The sequence below is a fragment of the Triticum dicoccoides genome, chromosome 5B, assembly GCF_002162155.2.
Source record: "Triticum dicoccoides isolate Atlit2015 ecotype Zavitan chromosome 5B, WEW_v2.0, whole genome shotgun sequence".
Lineage (NCBI taxonomy): Eukaryota > Viridiplantae > Streptophyta > Magnoliopsida > Poales > Poaceae > Triticum > Triticum dicoccoides.
Window position 1 is genome coordinate 154,070,161 of NC_041389.1, and position 23,149 is coordinate 154,093,309.

The following is a 23,149-nucleotide window of genomic DNA, read 5'->3' on the forward strand; positions in this document are numbered from 1 at the left end:
AGTCGCCTGGTTCCCCTGGCGCATGCATGTCAACAGAGGGCCCAGCGCGCTGGTCAGATTGACGTCGCGCTTCTCTTCGGCGCTCGATGCGAGTACGAGCGTCTTCTTGTTGTCGTTCGTGAAGAACTTGGCGCTGATCGCGACGAGCTCGTGGATCCGATGATGCGGTGGAGTCGCTGTCGAGGTGGATCCGACGAGTCGGCGATCTTGGCCTTCGGGGTGGAGAGTGCATGGAGGTTGCACCCCCACTGGTTTTGTCGCCATCGGTTCGCGCCCGACAGTCTTGCCGCGGCAGCGATGGACTCGGCTGCCGCGGAGCGTCACCGTTGGCAAAGCCGATGAGACTCTGAATGGTGGCCCTCCATTCGTCGGTCTTGTCTGCCGTTGGAGGGTAATCCAAGAGCAGTTGAGCTCGCGCCAAAGCTTCCGCTGGAGTGGTGGGTGGCAGAGGCGAACGGTGCGAGGAGCGGGATATGCTCAGACTTCTAACTATGTTAGAAGGAGCAGTATCTCGTCCAGGCGACCGTGCCTCGCTCGCGCCAGCATGTTGGCGCGCATGCTGATCTTGAGCACCCCGAGATCCACCAGCTTGATTTTGGTCCAACGAACGCATGGTACTGCGGATACCATAACGATGTTGGTCCTGCGCCTCCTGAGATGGGCACGGTGCACGTACGGACACCGAGGTTTGCGCAGCCTTGTCCTTGGACCCGGCAGCACCGTGATCTCCCTCGTCGACGCCCGTCCTTCCGCCAGCGTTTACCCCACCACCCATTTGCTCCGGCGGCGGTGGGATCAACGCGGACGGCACAACTGCCTCCGAAGCCTTCTTCTTCGGTGGCATGTTGATGAAGAAAACGAAGATCTTGCTCATGTGAACGCCGGATCAGGTTCACACAATCTCGACGCCCCCTACCTGGCGCGCCAAAGATGTCGGGGAAACTGATCCACAGACACCTATGGGACCGGCCGACCGAGCCCCTTTCGGTTCGGCGGGGGGCGGAGATCGCACGAAGAGCAGATCGAGGCGAAGCACACGAGCAGTTTACCCAGCTTCGGAGCTCTCCGGAGAGATAATACTCCTACTGCTGCTTGTCTGATTGTATTGTGTTCTTGCTCGAGGGCGTTGATTGCTACAGTGTACTCGAGAGCGAGCGTGAGTATGTTCTGGCTTCGAACCCTTCGAACCCCCCTCTATGTTGCGCATGGGCCTCCTTTTATATGCTCAAGGGGTCACCGACAGGTGGCAACGCATGCAAGGGCAAAAATGGAGAAAGAACTGTGGTGGGTACAACTACCTGCACTGTGCATAGAGTGTATCATACCTAACCCTGACGGCAGGGGACAAGGGCATTGAATGCCCGTCTGTGTCACCCAAACAGTGTAGAAAGGGACCGTCAGGGACGCCACCACTTGCCACGACGACAATCTTGTCAGCGCCGCTTGCCACCGTGCACTGCTGGCTGCACAGCCTCTCGCCACGCGTGCCTGGAAGGGCCCCAGGGCGACACGTTGGTGGATGTGCTGGAGCGCGGGTGCGGAGTGGCCGCTTGCCGCGGCAAGTGCCTTGCCGCGGCCGTTGTCTTGTCGGGCCCGGGAGCTTGTCACTCACCGAGCCTTGCCGGGACGCGTGGCGCATCGCGGCAAGCTTTCTTGAGATGCCTTGGTCGGCCTTCCCGGCAAGCTCCTCTTGCTGGGGCCTTGTCTCCCTAGCTTGAATGCCTCGGTTGGCCTTCCCGGCAAGCTCCTCTTGTCGGGGTCTTGTCTTGAATACTTTGTTCTTGAACGGCTCCAGAGGAACCACGGAGGACCTTGGCGGTCACCCAGCAAGCCTTGCCGCGGGGTGCTGCGACTGCCCGTGCACAAGTTCGGGATACTAGGGTACCCCTACTCTAGTACACCGACAACAGGCATGCAAAGTAAACTAGCTAAAAGCTACTACTAACTTTTTATTGGTTTTTCTTAAGTTTTTTCAAACACACAAGAAGAAAGCAATAAAAATTAAATAAACTAGCATGGATAGTACAATGAAAAAGTATGAGCACCGACAACTAGAATGAGTGTGTGAACATGAATGTAATGTCAGTGAGAAATAAGTACTCCCCCAAGCTTAGGCTTTTGGCCTAAGTTGGTCTATGCCCATGGATCAAAGTGGTAGCTGTGGTCATACTAAGATGCAGCAGCTACTGCCTCACAAGCTGTAGCTTGGAGGCGAGCTGCTTCCGTCCTCCTCTCGTATTTTTTCACCTCCTCCCTGGTTATAAAGTATCTCCTTCTTGCCTGAAAGTCAAAGAAACCAGGAGCAGGGAGAGCAATATGGATCGTACTACGTCTCTCAAAGATTAGTCGGTATTGGAGGAACTATTCATTCCTCTCTAGAAACTGATGGCTAACCATGGCATTATAATCTAGATAAGCAGGAGGCAACTCCATATCACTTCCATGTATGGGTACACCAAGATAATTAGCTACACGAGTTGCATAAATCCCACCAAACAAATCTCCACATGTACCATTAAGATGCAGCCTTCGTGCAACAATGGCCCCCAAGTTATATTGTTTATCACCTAATACAACACTCTTGAGAACACTAAAACCTGGAACACACATGTGACAAGCTTCATCTTTACCATTAATGCATCTACCTATGAAGAGAGCAAAATAATGTATAGCAGGAAAATGAATGTTCCCTATGGTAGCTTGTGTGATTTCTCTGGATTCACCCGTAATGACTATATTCAGATTTACGAGGTTCATTGACATTGCCCCACTGCGGGAGTTTACAAGCAATATTAAAATCTTCTAGGTCCATGGTATATGATTTACCATAAAGATCAAATAAAACAGTGTGAGAATTGCGTGAAGATGTGAATTTAAACCTTCTCACAAAGGAGTCAGTAAGGTAGTAGTGTTGGGAGCACTTATCTGACATGAAGTCCTCAAGATCGGCATTACACACATACGTGTCAAATTCATCCTTAATGCCTTCCTGGACCATAAACCCCTCTGACGGCCATTCACAAGGCCATACTTGAGCTTCCCTCGGTGGTTCATTGTCCGGCTCACGTATTGCCAGCCTGGGTCCTTGCTTCCTTGAAGAACCGCCTTGGTACATTTTCCTAGATATAATTCTTCCTTTGAAAAATTTCTTAAAATTTTAGTAACTTAACATAAAAGTGAACCAAACACAACAAAATTGATAGCAAATACTCCCACCAGTACCTAGAGACTATATCATACATTGGAACTACTTGAGACCATATAAATTTGATATGCAAGCTCAAGAACAGGGTCACCTTAGCAGCAAAAATTTGCAATGAATAAAGTACTAGAACAAAAACTAATTGGACCATTGGAGGAGTCACATACCAAAGAACAATCCCCCAAAGCAGTTTTGTGAGTGGAGCTTCAAGCAAGGAGATCGAAAATTGCAGCAAAACGAGCTAGAACTCGTGCTTGAGCTAGATGGTGATTTTTTGGGAGGAAGAAGAAGTGTGTGGGTGCAGGAATAAGTGGAGGGGGGCCACCAGGGGCCCACGAGGCAGGGGGCGCGCCCCAGGGGGGTGGGTGCGCCCTGGACCCTCGTGGCCAGGTGCTTGCTCCCCCTGATGTGTTCTTAGAGCCAAATATTCTAGAAAAAAATCATATTTCATTTTCACGACATTTGGAGAACTTTTATTTTCGGGGTATTTTTTATTGCAAGGATAAATCAGAAAACAGACAGAAAAATACTATTTTTTGCTTTATTTAATCTAAATAACAGAAAGTAAAAGGAGGATACAGAAGGTTGTGCTTTCTAACTTCATCCATCTCATGCTCATCAAAAGGAATCCACTAACAAGGTTGATCAAGTCTTGTTAACAAACTCATTCCGAATCGCATGAAACCGGAGAATTTTCGAATAACACTAGGTTACCTCAACGGGGATATGCACATCCCCAATAATAAGAATATTATATGTCTTCTTGACAGTAGGAAGAGGAAATCCAAAACCTCCAATAGTACTAGTTGGAATTTTTCAAATAGAATTTATGTTGTGGACTTGAGGTTGTTTCCTCGGAAAGTGTACCGTGTGCTCATTACCATTAACATGAAAAGTGACATTGCCTTTGTTGCAAACAATAACAGCCCTTGCAGTATTCAAAAAGGGTCTACCAAGGATAATCGACATACTATCATCCTCGGGAATATCAAGAATAACAAAGTCCGTTAAGATAGTAACGTTTGCAACCACAACACGCACATCCTCACAAATACTGACAGGTATAGCAGTTGATTTATCGGCCATTTGCAAAGATATTTCAGTAGGTGTCAACCTATCCAATTCAAGTCTATGATATAAAGAGAGAGGCATAACACTAACACCAGCTCCAAGATCACATAAAGCAGTTTTAACATAGTTTCTTTTAATGGAGCATGGTATAGTTGGTACTCCTGGATCTCCTAGTTTCTTAGGTATTCCACCCTTAAAAGTATAATTAGCAAGCATGGTGGAAATTTTAGCTTTCGGTATCTTTCTTTTATTTGTAACAATATCCTTCATATACTTAGCATAAGGATTCATTTTAAGCATATCAATCAAACGCATATGCAAAAAGACCGGTCTAATCATTTCAGCAAAGCGCTCAAAATCCTCATCATCCTTTTTCTTGGATGGTTTAGGAAAAAAAGGCATGGGTTTCTGAACCCATAGTTCTCTTTCTTCACCGTGCTTCCTAGCAACAAAGTCTCTCTTATCACAATGTTGATTCTTTGATTGTGGGTTATCAAGATCAACAGCAGGTTCTACCTCTACATCATTGTTATTGCTAGGTTGAGCATCAACATGAACATCATCATTAACATTATCACTAGGTTCATGTTCATCACCAGATTGTGTTTCAGCATCATAAATAGAAATATGATTGGGATTCTTAGGTGTGTCAACAACAGGTTCACTAGAAGCATGCAGAGTCCTATCATTTTTCTTCTTCTTCTTCTTAGAAGGACTAGGTGCGTCTACATCAGTTCTCTGAGAATCTTGCTTAATTCTCTTTGGGTGGCCCTTAGGATACAAAGGTTCCTGAGTCATTTTACCCCCTCTAGTCATAACTCTAACAACATTATCGTTTTTCTTATTATTTAATTCACTGAGCAAATGATTTTGAGCTTTAAGCACTTGTTCTACTTGAGTGGTAACCATAGAAGCATGTTTACTAATAAGTTTAAGTTCATTCTTAACTCTATACATATAATCACTCGAGTGTCCAATCATATAAGCATTACTTTTCAATTGTCTACCAACATAAGCATTGAAGTTTTCTTGTTTAGCCATAAAGTCATCAAACTCATCCAAGCATTGGCTAGCAAACTTAGTAGATGGGATTTCAACTTTATCATATCTATAGAGAGAATTTACCTTTACTACCTGTCTCGGGTTATCAAGACCATGTATTTCTTCATCAGGAGGTAAATTCTTAACATCTTTAGCTTTAATACCCTTTTCTTTCATAGATTTCTTTGCCTCTTGCATATCTTCAGGACTGAGAAATAGAACACCCCTTTTCTTCGGAGTTGGCTTAGGAGTTGGTTCAGGAAGTGTCCAATTATTTTCATTAGTCAACATATTATTCAATAACAATTCAGCTTGATCAACAGTTCTTTACCAGAAAACACAACCAGCACAACTATCCAGGTGGTCTCTGGAAGCATCGGTTAGTCCATTATAAAAGATGTCAAGTACTCCCTCCGTCTCAAAATTCTTGTCTTTGTTTTGTCTAGATACAGATGTACCTAATACTAAAACATGACTTGATACATCCGTATTTAGACAAATCTAAGACAAGAATTTTGGGACGGAGTGAGTATTTCATTTTTCTTGAGAGGATGATCAGGAAAAGCATTAAGTAATTGGAGAAGCCTCCCCCCAAGCTTGTGGGAGACTCTCTTCTTTAATTTGCACAAAATTATATATTTCCCTTAAGGCAGCTTGTTTCTTATGAGCGGGGAAATATTTAGCAGAGAAGTAATAAATCATATCCTGGGGACTACGCACACAACCAGGATCAAGAGAAGTAAACCAAGTTTTAGCATGACCCTTCAATGAGAATGGAAAGAGCTTAAGGATATAGTAGTAGCGAGTTTTCTCATCATTAGTGAATAGGGTGGCTATAACATTTAACTTGGTAAGATGTGCCACAACAGTTTCAGATTCATAGCCATAAAAAGGATCAGATTCAACCAAAGTAATTATCTCAAGATTGACAGAGAAATCGTAATTCTTATCAGTAACATAGATAGGTGAAGTAGCAAAAGTAGGGTCATATTTCATTCTAGCATTCATAGACTTTTCTTTAAGCTCAGCTAATAACTTCTTAAGATCAGATCTATCATTGCAAGCAAGAAAATCTCTAGCAGTTTCTTCATCCATAACATAACCCTCTGGCACAATAGGCAATTCATATCTAGGGGGAGAATCTTCATCATCACTTTCATCAATATTATCAGTTTCAATAATTTCATTCTCACTAGCCCTAGCAAGTTGTTCATCAAAAATGCACCTAATGGCACAGTAGTATCAAGCATAGAAGTAGTTTCATCAAAAGCATTATGCATAGCAGAAGTGGCATCATTAATAACATGCGACATATCAGGATTAATAGCAAAAGCAGGTTTAGGTGTCGCAAGTTTACTCAAAACAGATGGTGAATCAAGTGCAGAGCTAGATGGCAGTTCCTTACCTCCCCTCGTAGTTGAGGGAAAATCTTAGTTCTTTCGTCTTTGAAGTTCCTCATAGTGATCAGCAGATATAAATCCCAAGTGACTCAAGGAATAGAGCTATGCTCCCCGACAAGGGCGCCAGAAAATAGTCTTGACAACCCACAAGTATAGGGGATCACAATAGTTTTCAAGGGTAGAGTATTCAACCCAAATTTATTGATTCGACACAAGGGGAGCCAAAGAATATTCTCAAGTATCAGCAGTTGAGTTGTCAATACAACCACACCTGGATAACTTAATATCTGCAGCAAAGTATTTAGTAGCAAAGTAGTATGGAAGTAACATAATAGTAGCAAAAGTAACAGTAGCAGTTTTGTAGTGATTGTAACAGTGTACACGGCAAAGTAACTAGGCAAAGAACAATATGTGAAAAGCTCGTAGGCATTGGATCAGTGATGGATAATTATGTCGGATGCGATTCCTCATGTAATACTTATAACATAGGGTGACACAGAACTAGCTCCAGTTCATCAATGTAATGTAGGCATGTATTCCGAATATAGTCATATGTGCTTATGGAAAAGAACTTGCATGACATCTTTTGTCCTATCCTCCCGTGGCAGCGGGGTCCTATTGGAAACTAAGGGATATTAAGGCCTCCTTTTAATAGAGTACCGGACCAAAGCATTAACACTTAGTGAATACATGAACTCCTCAAACTACGGTCACCACCGAGAGTGGTCCCGATTATTGTCACTTCGGGGTTGTCGGATCATAACACATAATAGGTGACTATAGAATTGCAAGATAGGATAAAGACCTCACATATATTCATGAAAAGATAATAGGTTCAGATCTGAAATCATGGCACTCAGGCCCTAGTGACAAGCATTAAGCATAGCAAAGTCATAGCAACATCAATATCAGAACATAATGTATACTAGGGATCAAACCGTAACAAAACTAACTCGATTACATGGTAAATCTCATCCAACCCCATCACCGTCCATCAAGCCTATGATGGAATTACTCATGCATGGCGGTGAGCATCATGAAATTGGTGATGGAGGATGTTTGATGATGACGACAACGACGGATTCCCCTCTCCGGAGCCCTAAACGGACTCGAGATTAGCCCTCCCGAGAGAGATTAGGGCTTGGCGGCGGCTCCGTATCGTAAAACGCGATGAATCCATCTCTCTGATTTTTTTTCTCCCCGAACATGAATATATGGAGTTGGAGTTGAGGTCGGTGGAGCTCCAGGGGGCCCACGAGCTCCAGGGGGCCCGGGGGGTAGGCGCGCCCCCACCCTCATGGACAGGGTGTGGGCCCCCTGACGTTGATTCTTTCGGCAATATTTTTTATTAATTCCAAAAAGTTGCTCCGTGGATTTTCAGGTCATTCCAACAACTTTTATTTCTGCACAAAAATAACACCATGGCAGTTCTGCTGAAAACAGCGTTAGTTCGGGTTAGTTCCATTCAAATCATGCAAGTTAGAGTCCAAAACAAGGGCAAAAGTGTTTGGTAAAGTAGATACGACGGAGACATATCAGTATGGAAGATAAAAATGAGAGAAGAAGCCATCTAGCTACTAATTACGGACCTGTAGGTCTGTGGTAAACTACTCACGCATCATTGGAGGGGCGGTAAGGATGATGAAGAACCCCTACATCATCGTTGCCCCCTCCAGCAGAGTGCCGGATAAGGCCTCTAGATTGGATCTCGTGGTTTTGGAACTTGCGGTGGCAGAAAAAGTATTTTGTCGACTCCCCTATGGTTTTTGGGATTTTAGAGTATTTATAGAGGTGGAGGTAGGTCAACGGGGTGCCTGTGGGCCCCACTACCCACCAAGGCGCGCCCCAGAGGCCCCTGGCGCTCCCTGGTGCCTAGTGGGCCCCACGAGCGTACCCTCGTGCCATCTAGAAGCTTCTTGGGTGTCTTCCTGCCAGAAAAAATCTCCAAAAAGTTTTGTGGCATTTGGACTTCGTTTGGTATTGATATTCTGCAAAGTAAAAAACAAGCAAAAAACAACAACTGGCACTGGGCACTATGTCAATAGGTTAGTCCCAAAAATTGATATAAAGTTGCTAGTAAATGTATATAAAACATCCAAGATTTATAATATAACAGCATGGAACAATAAAAAATTATAGATACGATCGAGACGTATCAGCATTCCCAAGCTTAATTCCTGCTCGTCCTCAAGTAGGTAAATGATGAAAACTGAATGTTTGATGTGGAACGTTGCCTATCATATTCATCATATTCTTTTCTTTTGTGGCATGGACATTTGGACTTTAGATGATTCAAAGCAATAGCCTATAACTGACATGAGGACATTAATACTCAAGCATATCAACAAGCAACCATGTCTTTCAAAATATCAATGCTAAAGAAAGCTATCCCTAGCCCATTATGCTCAATCATTGATCCAATCATGAAACACACTCAAATATTATCTACATCCAATGCAAAAGTATGATAATAGTGTTCCCTAGTTGGTGCTTTATAAGAGAAGATGGAGACTCAATAAAAATAAAAATTGCATAAAAGTAAATAGATAGGCCCTTCGTAGAGGGAAGCAGAGATTTGTAGAGGTGCCAGAGCTTAAAGCTTAAACCGAGAGATAAAATTGTTTTGAGAGGCATGCTTTTCCTATCAACAAAAACGATTGAGAATTACCAATATCTTCCATGCTAAGTAAATCATAGGCGGTTCCCAAACATAAAATAAAGTTTATTCCTTTTCCACCATTCTTTCACAATCCATGGCTATCCGTATCCACGGGTGCCTTCCATACCAACACTTTCCAAGGAATTTATTATGAACAACATATTTTTTTATTTCGGGACCGGGCATCCCTTTTTCCAGCCACACTCTCGTGCAATGACAAGTGAATAAACACTCATCTTGAGAATAACCTACCTAGCATGGAAAATATTGGCCACCCCCTGCCGCTTCATGAGTGGTACGGTCACACAAAAAGGAAATTCATTTTGAAAATTAGAGTTGGCACATACAAATTTACTTGGAATGGCATGGAAATACCATATTTAGGTAGGATGGTGGACTCATTTGGCACAACTTGGTTTAGGAATCTAGATGCACAAGCAATATTCCCACTCAATAAAAGGAAAGACTAGCAAATAGATTGAGATGCAACCAACCAAAAAATGAAAACGATCATAAACAAGCATTCAAGATAACTAACACTGAATAATGCACCACAAGTAGGATGTAACTTCATTACATAACTATTGACTTTCGTGCTTGCATAGAGAATCAGAAACCTTAACACCAATATTCTTACTAAAGCATAATTACTCACCAACATGACTCACATATTACTATCTCCATACCTCAAAACTATTGCAAGGCATCAAGTTTATAATGTCCAATGATCTTCATGAAAGTTTTTATTATATCCCCCTTGGATATCTATCAATTCGGGACCAATTTCATATTTTAAGAAAATTACCATTGCTAATAACAAGCTCTCAAATAAATTGAAGTGAAGCACGAGAGCATAAATATTTCTTCAAAATTTTCATCTCTCAAAATAATAAAGTGAAGCATGAGAGGATATTTTTTTTAAATTTACTAACTCTCAAAATGATCTAAGTGAAGCATGAGAGCATATTTCTTCAAAAGTTACTAAATCTCGAAATAATGCACCACAAGTAGGATGTAACTAAAGCATAATTACTCACCAACATGACTCACATATTACTATCTCAATATCTCAAAACTATTGCAAGGATCAAGTTTATAATATCCAATGATCTTCATGAAAGTTTTTATTATATCCCCCTTAGATATCTATCACTCTGGGAACAATTTCATATTTTAAGAAAATTATCATTGCTAATAACAAGCTCTCAAATAAATTTAAGTGAAGCATGAGAGCATAAATATTTCTTCAAAATTTTCATCTCTGAAAATAATATAAGTGAAGCATGAGAGGATATTTCTTTAAAATTTACTAACTCTCAAAATGATCTAAGTGAAGCCTGAGAGCATATTTCTTCAAAATTTACTAAATCTCAAAATTATATAAGTAAAGCATGAGAGTATTTATTCAAATATTAGACCACCACTTCTTCAAAAATTAGACCACCACCATGCTAAAAAAGATATAAGTGAAGTACTAGAGCAATTCCATATCTCAAAAAATTTAAGTGAAGCACATAGAGAAATTCTAACAAATCATAGCATCATTATGGCTCTCTCAAATAGGTGTGTCCAGCAAGGATGATTGGTACAAACTAAAAAGAAAAACAAGCAAATACTCATATAATACAAGACGTTCCAAGCAAAACTCATGATATGTGACGAATAAAAATATAGCTCCAAGTAAAATTACCGATGGTCGTTAGAAGAAAGAGGGGGTGCCTTCTCGGGCATCCCCAAGCTTAGTTGCTTGGTACTCCTTGAATATTACCATGGGGTGCCATGGGCATCCCCAAGCTTAGGCTCTTTTCACTCCTTATTCCTTGATCCGTCGTGATCTCACCCAAAAATTGAAAACTTCAATCACAAAAAACTTAACAATACCTTCATTAGATCCGTTAGTATAATAAAGCAAATCACCACTTTTAAGTACTATTGAAAACCCATCCATAGATTCATCAAAATAAGCACACAATGCAACAAAAACATAATCTGTCAAAAACAGAATAGTCTGTAGTTTTCTGTACTTTAACCATACTTATGTAACTCCAAAAATTCAAAAAAAAATTAGGAAAACGTAGGCAATTTGTATACTAATCATGTGTCAAAAAATCATAATTTTATCATGCTCTAGAGAAATTTGACAAGACATCACTACTCTTTTCAGATCTAGACATGATGATGAGGGCAAAAAAGATCGTAGGCAAACAAAAGATCAAACAAGAAAAAGGCAGATAGAAAATATTTTTGGTATTTTTGTAAAACAATAGAAGTGGGGGAGATGAAAACGAGAGGCAAATGGAAAATAAAGTAATTGCAAGGAGATGAGAGTTTATGCGTAGGTACTTGATAGATGTTGATGATGTCTCCCCATCAACGGCACCAGAAATAATTCTTCCTGATTGCTTGTAATCTACGTTCGTATTTCCCCGAAGAGGAGAGGATCATGCAGCACAACAAAGGTAAATATTTCCCTCAGTTATGAAACCAAGGGTATCAATCCAGTAGGAGAACCAGCTAACACTATATAAACAACACCTGCACACAAACAACAAATACTTGCAACCCAACGCGTGAAGGGGTCGTCAATCCCTCAACGGTATTGAGATAGATTAAATTGTATGAGATTTGATAAGTAGATTTAACTAAAGCACAAAATAAAATAAATAAAAGAAAATTCCAGCAAGGTATTTTTGGTTTAAATATGATAGAAAATAGACCCGGGGCCATAGTTTTCACTAGAGGCTTCTCTCGAGAAAATAGCATACGATGGGTAAAACAAATTACTATTGGGCAATTGATAAAAAGGCGAATAATCATGACGATATATAAGGCAATGATAATGTATATAGCATCGTCCAAGTTTAGTAGACCGAAATGATTCTGCATCTACTACTATTACTCCACACATCGACCGCTATCCAGCATGCATCTTGTGTACTAAGTTCATGGAAAAATGGAGTAATGCAATAAGAACGATGACATGATGTAGACAAGATAAACTCACGTATGAATAAACCTCATCTTGTTACCCTTAATAGCAACATACATACGTGTCATGTCTCTTCCTGTCACTGAGATTGAGCACCGCAAGATCGAACCCATTGATACGTCTTCAATGTATCTACAATTTTTGATTGTTCCATGCTGTTATATTATCATTCTTGGATGTTTTATAATCATTTTATAGTCATTTTATATCATTTTTTGGTACTAACCTATTGACATAGTGCCAAGTGCCAGTTGCTGTTTTTGCATGTTTTTTACATCGCAGGAAATCAATATCAAACCGAGTCCAAACATCGTGAAACTTTTTGAGGATTTTTTATGGACAAGAACACTTCCAATGGGCTAGAGATGCACTTGGGGGTGCCCCGAGGAGGGCACAACTCACCAGGACGTGGGGGCCCAAGTGCGCCCAAGTGGGCTGTGCCCACCTCGGTGGCCTCCTACACCCCCTCTTTACCCTATAAATTCCCAAAAATTCTGAAAACCCTTGGGGGTAGCCCTAGATCAGAAGTTCCGCTGTTGCAAGGCCTTTGTATCCACGAGATCCAATCTAGACCCCGTTCCGGCACCCTGCCGGAGGGGGAGATCATCACCGGTGGCCATCTTCATCATCCTGACGGCCACCACGATGAGGAGGGAGTAGTCCACCCTCAGGACTGAGGGTTTGTACTAGTAGCTATGTGTTTAATCTCTCTCTCTCTCTCTCTCTCTCTCTCTCTCCCTCCCTCTCTTGTGTTCTTGAGATGTCACGATCTTGATGTATCGTGGGCTTTGTTAATATAGTCGGAACATATGTTGTTTTCCTCTCTCTATCTTGTTGTGATGAATTGAGTTTTCCCTTTGAGATTTCGTTGTTATCGGATTGAATACTTTCATGGATTTGAGAGCACTTGATATATGTATTGCATATGAATACTCGTGGTGACATTAGGGTATCATATTGATTCACTTGATATATTTTTTGGCACTCAACTCGCGGATTCCCGACGTGACATTAGGGTAATCTATGCATAGGGGTTGATGCACGTTCCTGTCTTTGTTTCACCGGTAGAAATCTTGGGGCACTCTTTGAAGTTCTTTGTGTTGGATTGAATATTATGAATCTGAATTTTTTTTGGTGTTATTTTAGTATGAACTCTTGGTTAGATCGATCGGAAAGAATAGCTTTGAGGTGGTTCCGTACCCTACAAAAAATTCTGTCCTATGTTCTTTGCTAGATAGGAAATTTGGAGTGATTCTTTATCACACGTTGAGGGATGGTTATATGATCCAATTATATTAGCATTGTTGAGAGATTGCACTAGCGAAAGTACGGACCCTAGGCCTTGTTTTCAAACATTGCAATACCGTTTGTGCTCTGTTTTATCAATTGCTACCTTGCTGTTTTTATTTATTCAGATTATAAAAATATATTTCTACCATCCATATTACACTTTTATCACCATCTCTTCGCCTAACTAGTGCACCTATACAATTTTCCATTGTATTGGGTGTGTTGGGGACACAAGAGATTTCTTGTATTTGGTTAGAGGGTCATTTGAGAGAGACTATCTTCATCCTACGCCTCCCACGGACTAATAAACCTTAGGTCATCCACTTGAGGGAAAATTGCTACTGTCCTACGAAACTATGCGCTTGGAGGCCCAACACGAGTCTACAAGAATAAAGTTGTGTAGTAGACATCAAGCTCTTTTTTGGCGCCGTTGCCGGCGAGGCTAGGTAAGCGGCACTCACATCCCATCAATGAAGCTCTTTTCTGGCGCCGTTGCCGGGGAGTTGAGTGCTTGAAGGTATATCTTTAGATCGTGCAATTGAATCTTTTAGTTTCTTGTTTTATCACTAGTCTAGTTTATAAAAGAAGACTACATACAAATGGAATTGAGGTTGCATCATATTATTGATCATCTTTATAATATCTTTCTTGAAAATGATGGATCAGAAAATTGTGCTCAATTGATAGAAGAAGAATTCAATAAAATGATTGGCATAAAAATCTTTGAATGATGAGCATGATTGCAATGTTGTTAGTATGAATTTTTTGAATATCCATGATGCTAATGATATGCAAAGCCATAAGCTTGGGGATGCTATATTTGATGAAGATGATATTTTTAGTCCCCCAAGTTTTTACGAGAAAATTTATTATGATGAAAGCATGCCTCCTATTTATGATGATTATGGTGATGACATGTATGCTATATTGAATAATGATAACCATGAAACTTGTCATCATGATTTTAAATTCCAATCACATGAGAGTTATTTTATTGAGTTTGCTCCCACAATTATTCATCAGACTAAATTTGCTTATGTGGAGAGTAGAAAAATTACTATTCTTGTGGATCATGAAAGGAATGCTTTATGTGATAGTTATATTGTTGAATTCATTCATGATGCTACTGAAAATTATTATGAGGGAGGAACATATGCTTGTAGGTATTGCAATAATATCAAGTTTCCTCTCTATGTGTTGAAAATCTTAAAGTTATGCTTGTTTTGCCTTCCTATGCTAGTTGATTCTTGTTCCCATGAATTGTTTTCTCACAAAATCCCTATGCATAGGAAGTGGGTTAGTCTTAAATGTGCTAGTCATATACTTCGTGATGCTCTCTTTGTGTTTCAATTCTTATCTTTTATGTGAGCATCATTGGAATCATCATGCCTAGCTAAAAATGCATTGAAGAAAAGAGCTTGTTGGGAGGAAACACAACACTTTTACCTACTGTTTTTGTGTGTTTTCACATGATTATGCTACTGTAGTAATCATTTTTTATTGCTTTTGTTTCAATAAAGTGCCAAGTAAAGCCTTTGGGATAGTGTGGATGATAGTTGACTTGAATCTGTGCAAATACAGAAACTTCTGTGCTCAGTCCAGGAATTTTGAAAATTCACTGGTACGTGATTTTGATCTGAATATTTTACAGGTGATAGATAAACAAATTCTCTATGTTTTCCTAATTTTTCAGAATTTTTGGAGTAACATAAGTATGATTGCAGTACAGATTACTACTGACTGTTCTGTTTTTGATAGATTCTGTTTTCAATACATTGTTTGCTTGTTTCCTAGTTTCTATGGCTTATATTGCTCAATGTAAATTGTGGAAATGATATGCTACAGTAGTCATTGTGTGGAAACAATTATGAATCTTGTCTTTGACAGTACCAAAGTGAAATTGTTTGCTCTTTATCATACTAACCTATCTCACGAAGTTCCGTTAAGTTTTGTGTGATTGAAGTTTTCAAGTTTTGGGGTGAGATGTCGATATGAGGAGAATAAGGAGTGACAAGACCCTAAGCTTGGGGATTACCAAGGCACCCCAAGGTAATATTGAAGGAAGATCAAGCAACTAAGACCCTCTTTCGTCTCCAACATTATCGGTAACCTCACTTGGAGCTACATTTTTATTCATCACATGATATGTGTTTTGCTTGGAGAGTAATTTTATTTTGTTAGAATTTTCTTGCTGTTATTTATAATAATGTTTTGCATCTTTATTTTCAATAAAAATGTCAAGGGTAGCCTTTACCATTCTTATTTTGCAAGTTTATGAGTTGCTGTTTCAAAACAGAAAGTTTATCGATGTTGCAAAAATTCCCTGGAAAAGTCAGAATGTGATAAAGTGTTGAAACCTTTTGCATAATAAGCTCTGATAAACTTTCTAAAGTGTGGTAAAATTTTCATAAATTTTGTAGTTAAATAAGTATTGATACTCTTGCATTCTTTACAGACTGTATTGTTTTGGCAGATTGCTATTATGTTTGCATTGTTTGCATATGTTGGCTTGTTTAATGATTCTATTTGAGGAAGGACTATTAAATCTGCATAGGCATTTAGTATGCAATGTTGAATAATAATTTTAGTGATTTTCTACAGTAGATAAGGATAACGTTTTTGCATTGGTTTATACTAACTTATCTCACGAATTCTTGTTGAGTTTTGTGTGGATGAAGCTTTTGAGATTTAGGAAAACCGTGATATGAAAGGAATTAAGGAGACCAAAAAGCTCAAGCTTAGGGGTGCCCAAGGCATCCCAAGATAATATTTCAAGAAGTCTCAAGCATCTAAGCTTGGGGATGCCCCGGTAGGCATCCCACCTTTTTTTGTTCAACAATTATCGGTTAGTATCGGTTGAGCCCAAGTTTTTGCTTCTTCACATGAGTTATGCTATTCTTAGAATGTCATTTTATTTTCATTTTGCTTGATGTTTTAATAAAATACTTAGATCTGAAAGTTTTAAATAAAAGAGAGTCCTCAAATAGCTACCCATTGACATAACTACTCGATTGATCTTCACTTATATCTTTTTGGAGTAGTTTGTCAATTGCTCTAGTGCTTCACTTATATCTTTTTGAGCACGCTGTGCTTTAGTACTTTTGAATAAATTCTCTCTTGCTTCACTTAAACTAATTTGAGAGAAAGAAATATTATGCTCATGATCTTCACTTATATTTGTTTGAGCTTATCAAAAGCAACATATGAAAATCAGTTCCAAAGTGATAGATATCCAAGAAGGATATAATAAAAACTTTCATGAAGATCATTGGACAAAATAAACTTGATTCCTTGTAATAGTTTTGAGATATGATGATGTGATATGTGAGTCATGTTGATGAGTAATTATGCTTTAGTAAGAATATTGGTGTTAAGGTTTGTGATTCCCTATGCAAGCACGAAAGTCAATAGTTATGCAATGAAATTACATCCTACTTGTGGTAGATTATTCGGTATTAATTATGCTCAATGCTCGCTTATGAGATTATTCTTTTCTTGGTTGGTGGCTTCTCAATATTTTGCTAGCCTTCATTTTGCACTAATTATGATTACTACTAGTGCATCCGAAAACCTTTAAACCAGTTTTGCCACACGAGTCCACTATATCTACCTATCACTACTGTAGGATGGCACAAATGCGACACTACGATCAGAGACCCTTCGATGAAACTGTGTGCGATGCCATAATCGCAAACGGTGGTGTAAAAAAACCGTCAAAAAAGGTGCAATACGTTTGCGATGACGGATGCATCAAACACGGTTCAGAATTTAGTTCCGTGTGGATGAAGGGCATACGGTTCAGCTCACTTAACTATTTGGGATGAGGAGGAACAAAAGAAACGGGCAGCCAGATGAAGGCGTGTGCGCTATATAGCATACGATTCACTGGGATGAACTGTGTGTGATTAGGCAACACAATGGAAACGGTTCAACTGAACAAGATGTGTGTGATACACGGCAAACAAGTCCGTAATCAAAAATGTGTGCGAAGACCAATAATAACACAGACGATTGCTGCTAATAAGCCGTGTGAATTGCTCTGTCTACAATATAATAACATGTACATATATATATATATATGTGTGTGTGTGTGTATGTATATATGTATATAAAATTGAAATAAACATCCAATTACATAAGTGACTATACAGATCATTCGCACACACCTCAATAAACAATTGCATGCATTCTAAAGTAGGAGAAACGATCGTCTAGTCATCTACTTCTTGTGACGCTCCCGCCACTGCTATGTGGCTCGATCCCTCGTCTGGGTCAGGAAGAAGACAATTCCTCATGCCAACGATCCGCATGTACATCTCGTAGCTTGTGTACGCATCCATGGCCGCGTACTTGACATTTTGTTCATCCAGTCTCTCATGCCACACACTGTGCCATGCGTTCTTGTCCTTATTGCTCTCTTCCTTCATCTTCGCGTAGTAGGGATCGATGATGGCCGAGGCGAGGTCAACCAGGGAGTTCATTTTCTTTTTGTCGCTGCCCCACACCTTGTAGTGGTGCTGGATCTTGACAAGATTCGGGAATTTCAAGTCCGAAACCTTGAGCGCTTTTAGATCTTTGGTGGTGTCCACCATGGCGAAACTATAGTTGGAGCTGTTGATAAACCTGGAGAAACGCTCGCTAGGCCTTGTGGCAAGGTGGTAGTGGTAGACGAGGACGTCATGTTGCACACAAAACTGGGCGACGACAACCTTCTGATCGTGCCCGTCACGACCCATGGTGTACTCGAGGTTGAAGCCGACCACTCGGTACTTGTCCTCGGCAAGGAACTGCTCCATAGTTTGGATGGATCTCTCCACCGAGACCGGATCGTTCATGTACACCACCAAGAGGGCCTTCCCCCTCACGTGGGTGTCCACTATGTGATGCGTGGTGAACTGCCCGCCGTTGTCGTCGTCGGCCGCTGGGAGCGCCATTGGAGCAACGGGGAGCGACATTGGAACCATCGGATGTCCTCTTTGTATGTGTCCTCGTTGTTGTGTTTATTGTGTTGTGTGAGACGAGAGATGAAGGTAAATGGCCGCAGGAATAAAATGGGGCCGGGCGGCATGGATTCTCGGCGCGTCCGCATGGCAGTTTTTGCAGTGGGTAACTGCATCGTTGCGCCGTGCACGGGGCAACCGCTTGCACACGAATGTGCGTGATCATGCGCCGGCCCCAAACACTGGCAGCGCACGTGGAGGGACAAGGGCAGAGCACCCGGAGGGACGCGAGAGCAGAGCGCACGCGGCGGGACGCGAGCAGAGCGCGCCGCGGCCGCTTGAACCGCAAGCAACCACACACATAGAGCAGTTGAACACGCAGGAAATGGTCGCCTACAAGCCAGCCGAGAGTGCGTCGCTGCGTAGAGAGCGGCCGTGTGCTACCACCTCCGTCTAGTCTATAGTCTCCTTTATATTCTATGCCATACGTTGCCCTCAAATTTAACCAACAAAATGTTAATGCATGCTTAAAAAATTATATAATTGGAAACTATGTTCAAATACAAATCCAACTATATAATATTTGGCGACATGCATTCATATTTTATTAGTTAAATCATACTTATAAACCAGGACGCGCCGTGGTATAGTAGGTAACTAAATTGCAATTTTTTTAATTAACCGTATGTGTACATGGCCTTTCGTCCTCCTCTCGCACATCTTGTCACCCCGTTGCTGCAGACGGCTTATAGTGCAAGCTTGCGCAGCGCGCGGGGGCGTTCTTTCAGCCAAACGGTGGCGCCAATGAATCGTCGGTGAGCCCGTTCCTGCGCAACCTTGCAGGTTCCCACGCAAGCTTCCCGCCTGACTCGGTGAAATCCCCCAAAATCCCAATGCTTACCGTCCTGCTACAAAAACCCTCACGGCCAGCGAGTCGTGTGTCGCATTTCCCCCCTCCCTGTAGCTTATCTCGTCTGCTTCTCCCACAATCGCCAATGGCACCGGTCCGTTGTCATCGCTCAGCCACTCCACCGTCATCAGAGGATAGCTCCAGCTGGGAGGCTACACCACGGCGGCGGCGCAGTCCCTGGCATAGTGTAGTGCACGTGGTATCCCTGTTGGGTGTCCGCAAAACACTCACCACACGCTCTGTCGCCGCTGCCCGTCGGCAGCTGTTGCCGGCCGCCGTTGCCGCCACACCATCGTTGAAAGCCAGGGCCATCGCCCGCTCCGCCGCCACGGCCCGAACGCGGGAGGTGGCCGTCGTGGACGCCACCCCACTGCCGGCCACTGTGGCCATCACCCGCTCCGCCACCGCGGCCCGAAGGCGGGAGGTGGTGGTCGTGGCCGCTACCCCGTCATCGGCCGCCATGGCTGCCAGCCCACCATCGACCGCCGGGGTCATCACCCGCTCCGCCACCGCCGCTCGAAGGCGTGAGGCGGAGGTGGATGCCCGCACGTGCATCAGCGACCTTGCATGCTACACCGAGTTCCTGCGGGAGGAGGAGAAGCGCCTCGTCGAGCATGCAAAGAGCCTTACCGCAGCCGTGGACGCGGCACACGCCGCGTCAGAGGCGAGGAATCAGAAGATCGACGAGGAGAACCACCGCTTCGAGAGGGGTCATCTGGAGCGGCAGAGGGCGTTCGAGGTGAGCATCGATGAAGCTACAATAGCAGCAGGCACCGTATTGCGGTTGCCCAACTCGTCGGTTGGCTCCTCCTCCTCCACCTCTTACTAAGCGCGCTCGGTAGAGGAGAGGCAGCCGGAACTAGTAGAAAGCCCCTCCGCAGTAGTAGTAGTAGTATTTAGCGGCTATTTTGTTCAGTTCATCTGACTATAGATGTGGTGGAACTGTACAACGTACTTAAAATTAGCTAGTATATATAGTTGAACTAGCTATTTCAGTACGTGGTTGGCAACAATTGGGGAAAAGTTTGGTCGGTTCAGCTGTCGAGTTGAACTGTTTGTATAAATTAAGAACGACTGCTTAATCTATGAATGAAATCTATGCTTAATTACTGAATTTTAGTTGCAAAAATTAGATACTGCTAGTGTCGGGGAAACTGATCCACGAACACCTATGGGACCGGCGGACCGAGCCCCTTTCGGTTCGGCGGGGGACGAAGGTCGCACGAAGAGCAGATCGAGGCGAAGCACACGAGCAGTTTACCCAACTTCGGAGCTCTCCGGAGAGATAATACTCCTATTGCTACATGTATGTGTATATTGAGTTCTTGCTCGAGAGCGTGTAGAGCTAAGAGACCGAGCGTGAGAGTGTTTCTAGCTTCGAATTCGTCGAACCCCTTCTACGTTGCGCATGGGCCTCCTTTTATATGCTCAAGGGGTCACCAACAGGTGGCAACATAGACAAGGGTAAAAATGGAAAAGGGGTTGTGGTTGGTACAATTACTTGTACAGTGTCTCATACCTAACCCTGACGGCAGGGGACAAAGGCAATAAATGCCTGTCTGTGTCGCCCAAACCGTGCCGAAAGGGACCGTCAGGGACGCCACCGCTTGCCACGATGGCGATCTTGTCAGCGCCGCTCGCCAGCACGCACCGCTGGCTGCACAGCCTTCCGCCACGCGCGCCTGGAAAGTCCCCAGGGCGACACGTTGGTGGATGTGCTGGAGCGCTGGTACAGAGTGGTGGCTTCCCGCGGCAAGAGTCTTGCCACGGTCGTTGTCTTGTCGCGTCCAGAAGCTTGTCGCTCACCGGGCCTTGCCGGGACGCGTGGCGCGTCGCGGCAAGTTCCTTGAGATGCCTTGGTTGGCCTTCCCGGCAAGCTCCTCTTGCCGGGGCCTTGTCTCCTTGGCTTAAATACTTTGTTCTTGAATGGCTTCCCGGCAAGCTCCTCTTGCCGGGGCCTTGTCTCTTAAGGAGCCACGGAGGATCTTGGCGGTCGCCCGGCAAGCCTTGCCGCGGGGTGCTGCGACTGCCCGTGCACAAGTTCGGGATACTAGGGTACCCCTACTCTAGTACACAGACAGGAGCCCCCGGGTCTGGTCCACACACGGTGCCGAGCGCTGTTGGGCCAGGCCCAAAACAGGGCACGGGCACGCGCGGCCTGGGTTACGCCGTATCCACCGTGCCCTCCCCTAACGGCACGCGTTGAATGCGGCGTCGTGGGAGAGATTGTGGGTGGTTTCTTTATTCGGAAAGGCGGAACGTCCGCCCCCTCCCCCTTTATAAGCAGGGGAAACAGGGGCAGTTCACCCATCTCGCCGGTTGCTACCGAAACTGATGTCGCTCTACCGCGCCCGACAAGCCAAGCTAGAGTCCCGAGAGGCGCTCGTCACGAAGGCGGGAGTGGACATCAAGAAGCGCGCGGAGGAGCTCTGGGGTCTTCGCCAAGAAGCTCTCCGGGCCTTGGCAGTGGAGCGGGAGCAACTTGCCGAGGAGCGGAAAGCCTTCCTCCTCGAGAAGGCCGGAGCTAAGGAGCAACAGCGACTTGCCGCCGAGAAGCTGTTTGCGCAAGAAGGTCAGCTGGCGCAGCGGAAGGTTAACCTTGACAGCCGCGAGGAGGAACTTGCCGCGCGTGAGCAATCAATTGGCGGGGCTCTCAAGGAAGCAAAGGATGCTGCCGCAGCTGCCAAGGCCGCCAAGAAGGACCTGGAGACGAAGGTGGCGCAGCTGGAGGCTGGTCTCATAGCGAGTGGCGAGGAGCTTGCTGCGCTCAAGCGTGAGCGTGAGAAGGATGCCCTCACCCTTGGCAAGCTGCAGGGTCGTCTCGCCGAGAGGGGCCAGGAGCTTAGCGCCGCCAAGGACTCTAATGCAGATCTCGAGCTGAAGCTGGCTACCTTGACCCAGACGCTGGACGGTGTCAGGAAGCAGGAGGCGGCCTTGAAGAAGGAGATCAAGGCCAACGAGGCGCTGCTGGCGAGTGCTGCTGCCGCCCAGAACACCTTCAGGGAGAATGTGGAGCACTGGACGGAGGGTCTAGTGGATGTTGCCGCCACCATCGACGGGGAGCTGGCGCAGCTGGGGATGGAGGATCTCGGGTACTCCTTCGATGAGCACCTCCCACCCAGCGCCAAGCTCAGCTTGTTCTTCAAAGGCGTGGCGACGACCCTCTAGCGACTCCGGGAGAGGATCCCAAAGCAGCTGGCCGACGAGTCGCGCAAGATCTGCGCGGGAGCTCTTCAGAAGGTGCTGGTGAAGGTGGCCTTCCGCAACCCAGGCCTCAACCTCACCAACGTCCTCAGGTCCTTGCCGCCGGATGCTGATCTGGAAGCGCTCAAGGCCCTTGTCGCACCCATTGTGGACAAAGTGAGCGGGATCAAGAGGGTTGAGGGCGATCGCGTAGATTAGGCCGCCCGTTTTCTCTTTGTCGCTGCTGGTCATGTTATGAAAACAATCTGTTAGAGCTGCGACAAGCTATCTTGTAATATAACTCTATTTTGGGTAGCGATTGCTATGTTATTTCCTTTACTCGATTCCTTCCTTTGTATGTTTTTGCCCTACGCTTTTAGGGAACTTGCCGGCGCAGGCACCTTGGCCGCGAGCGCTGAGTGCGGGACGTCAGCAGCCTGCTGGCAGTGCCGCTACCGACAAGA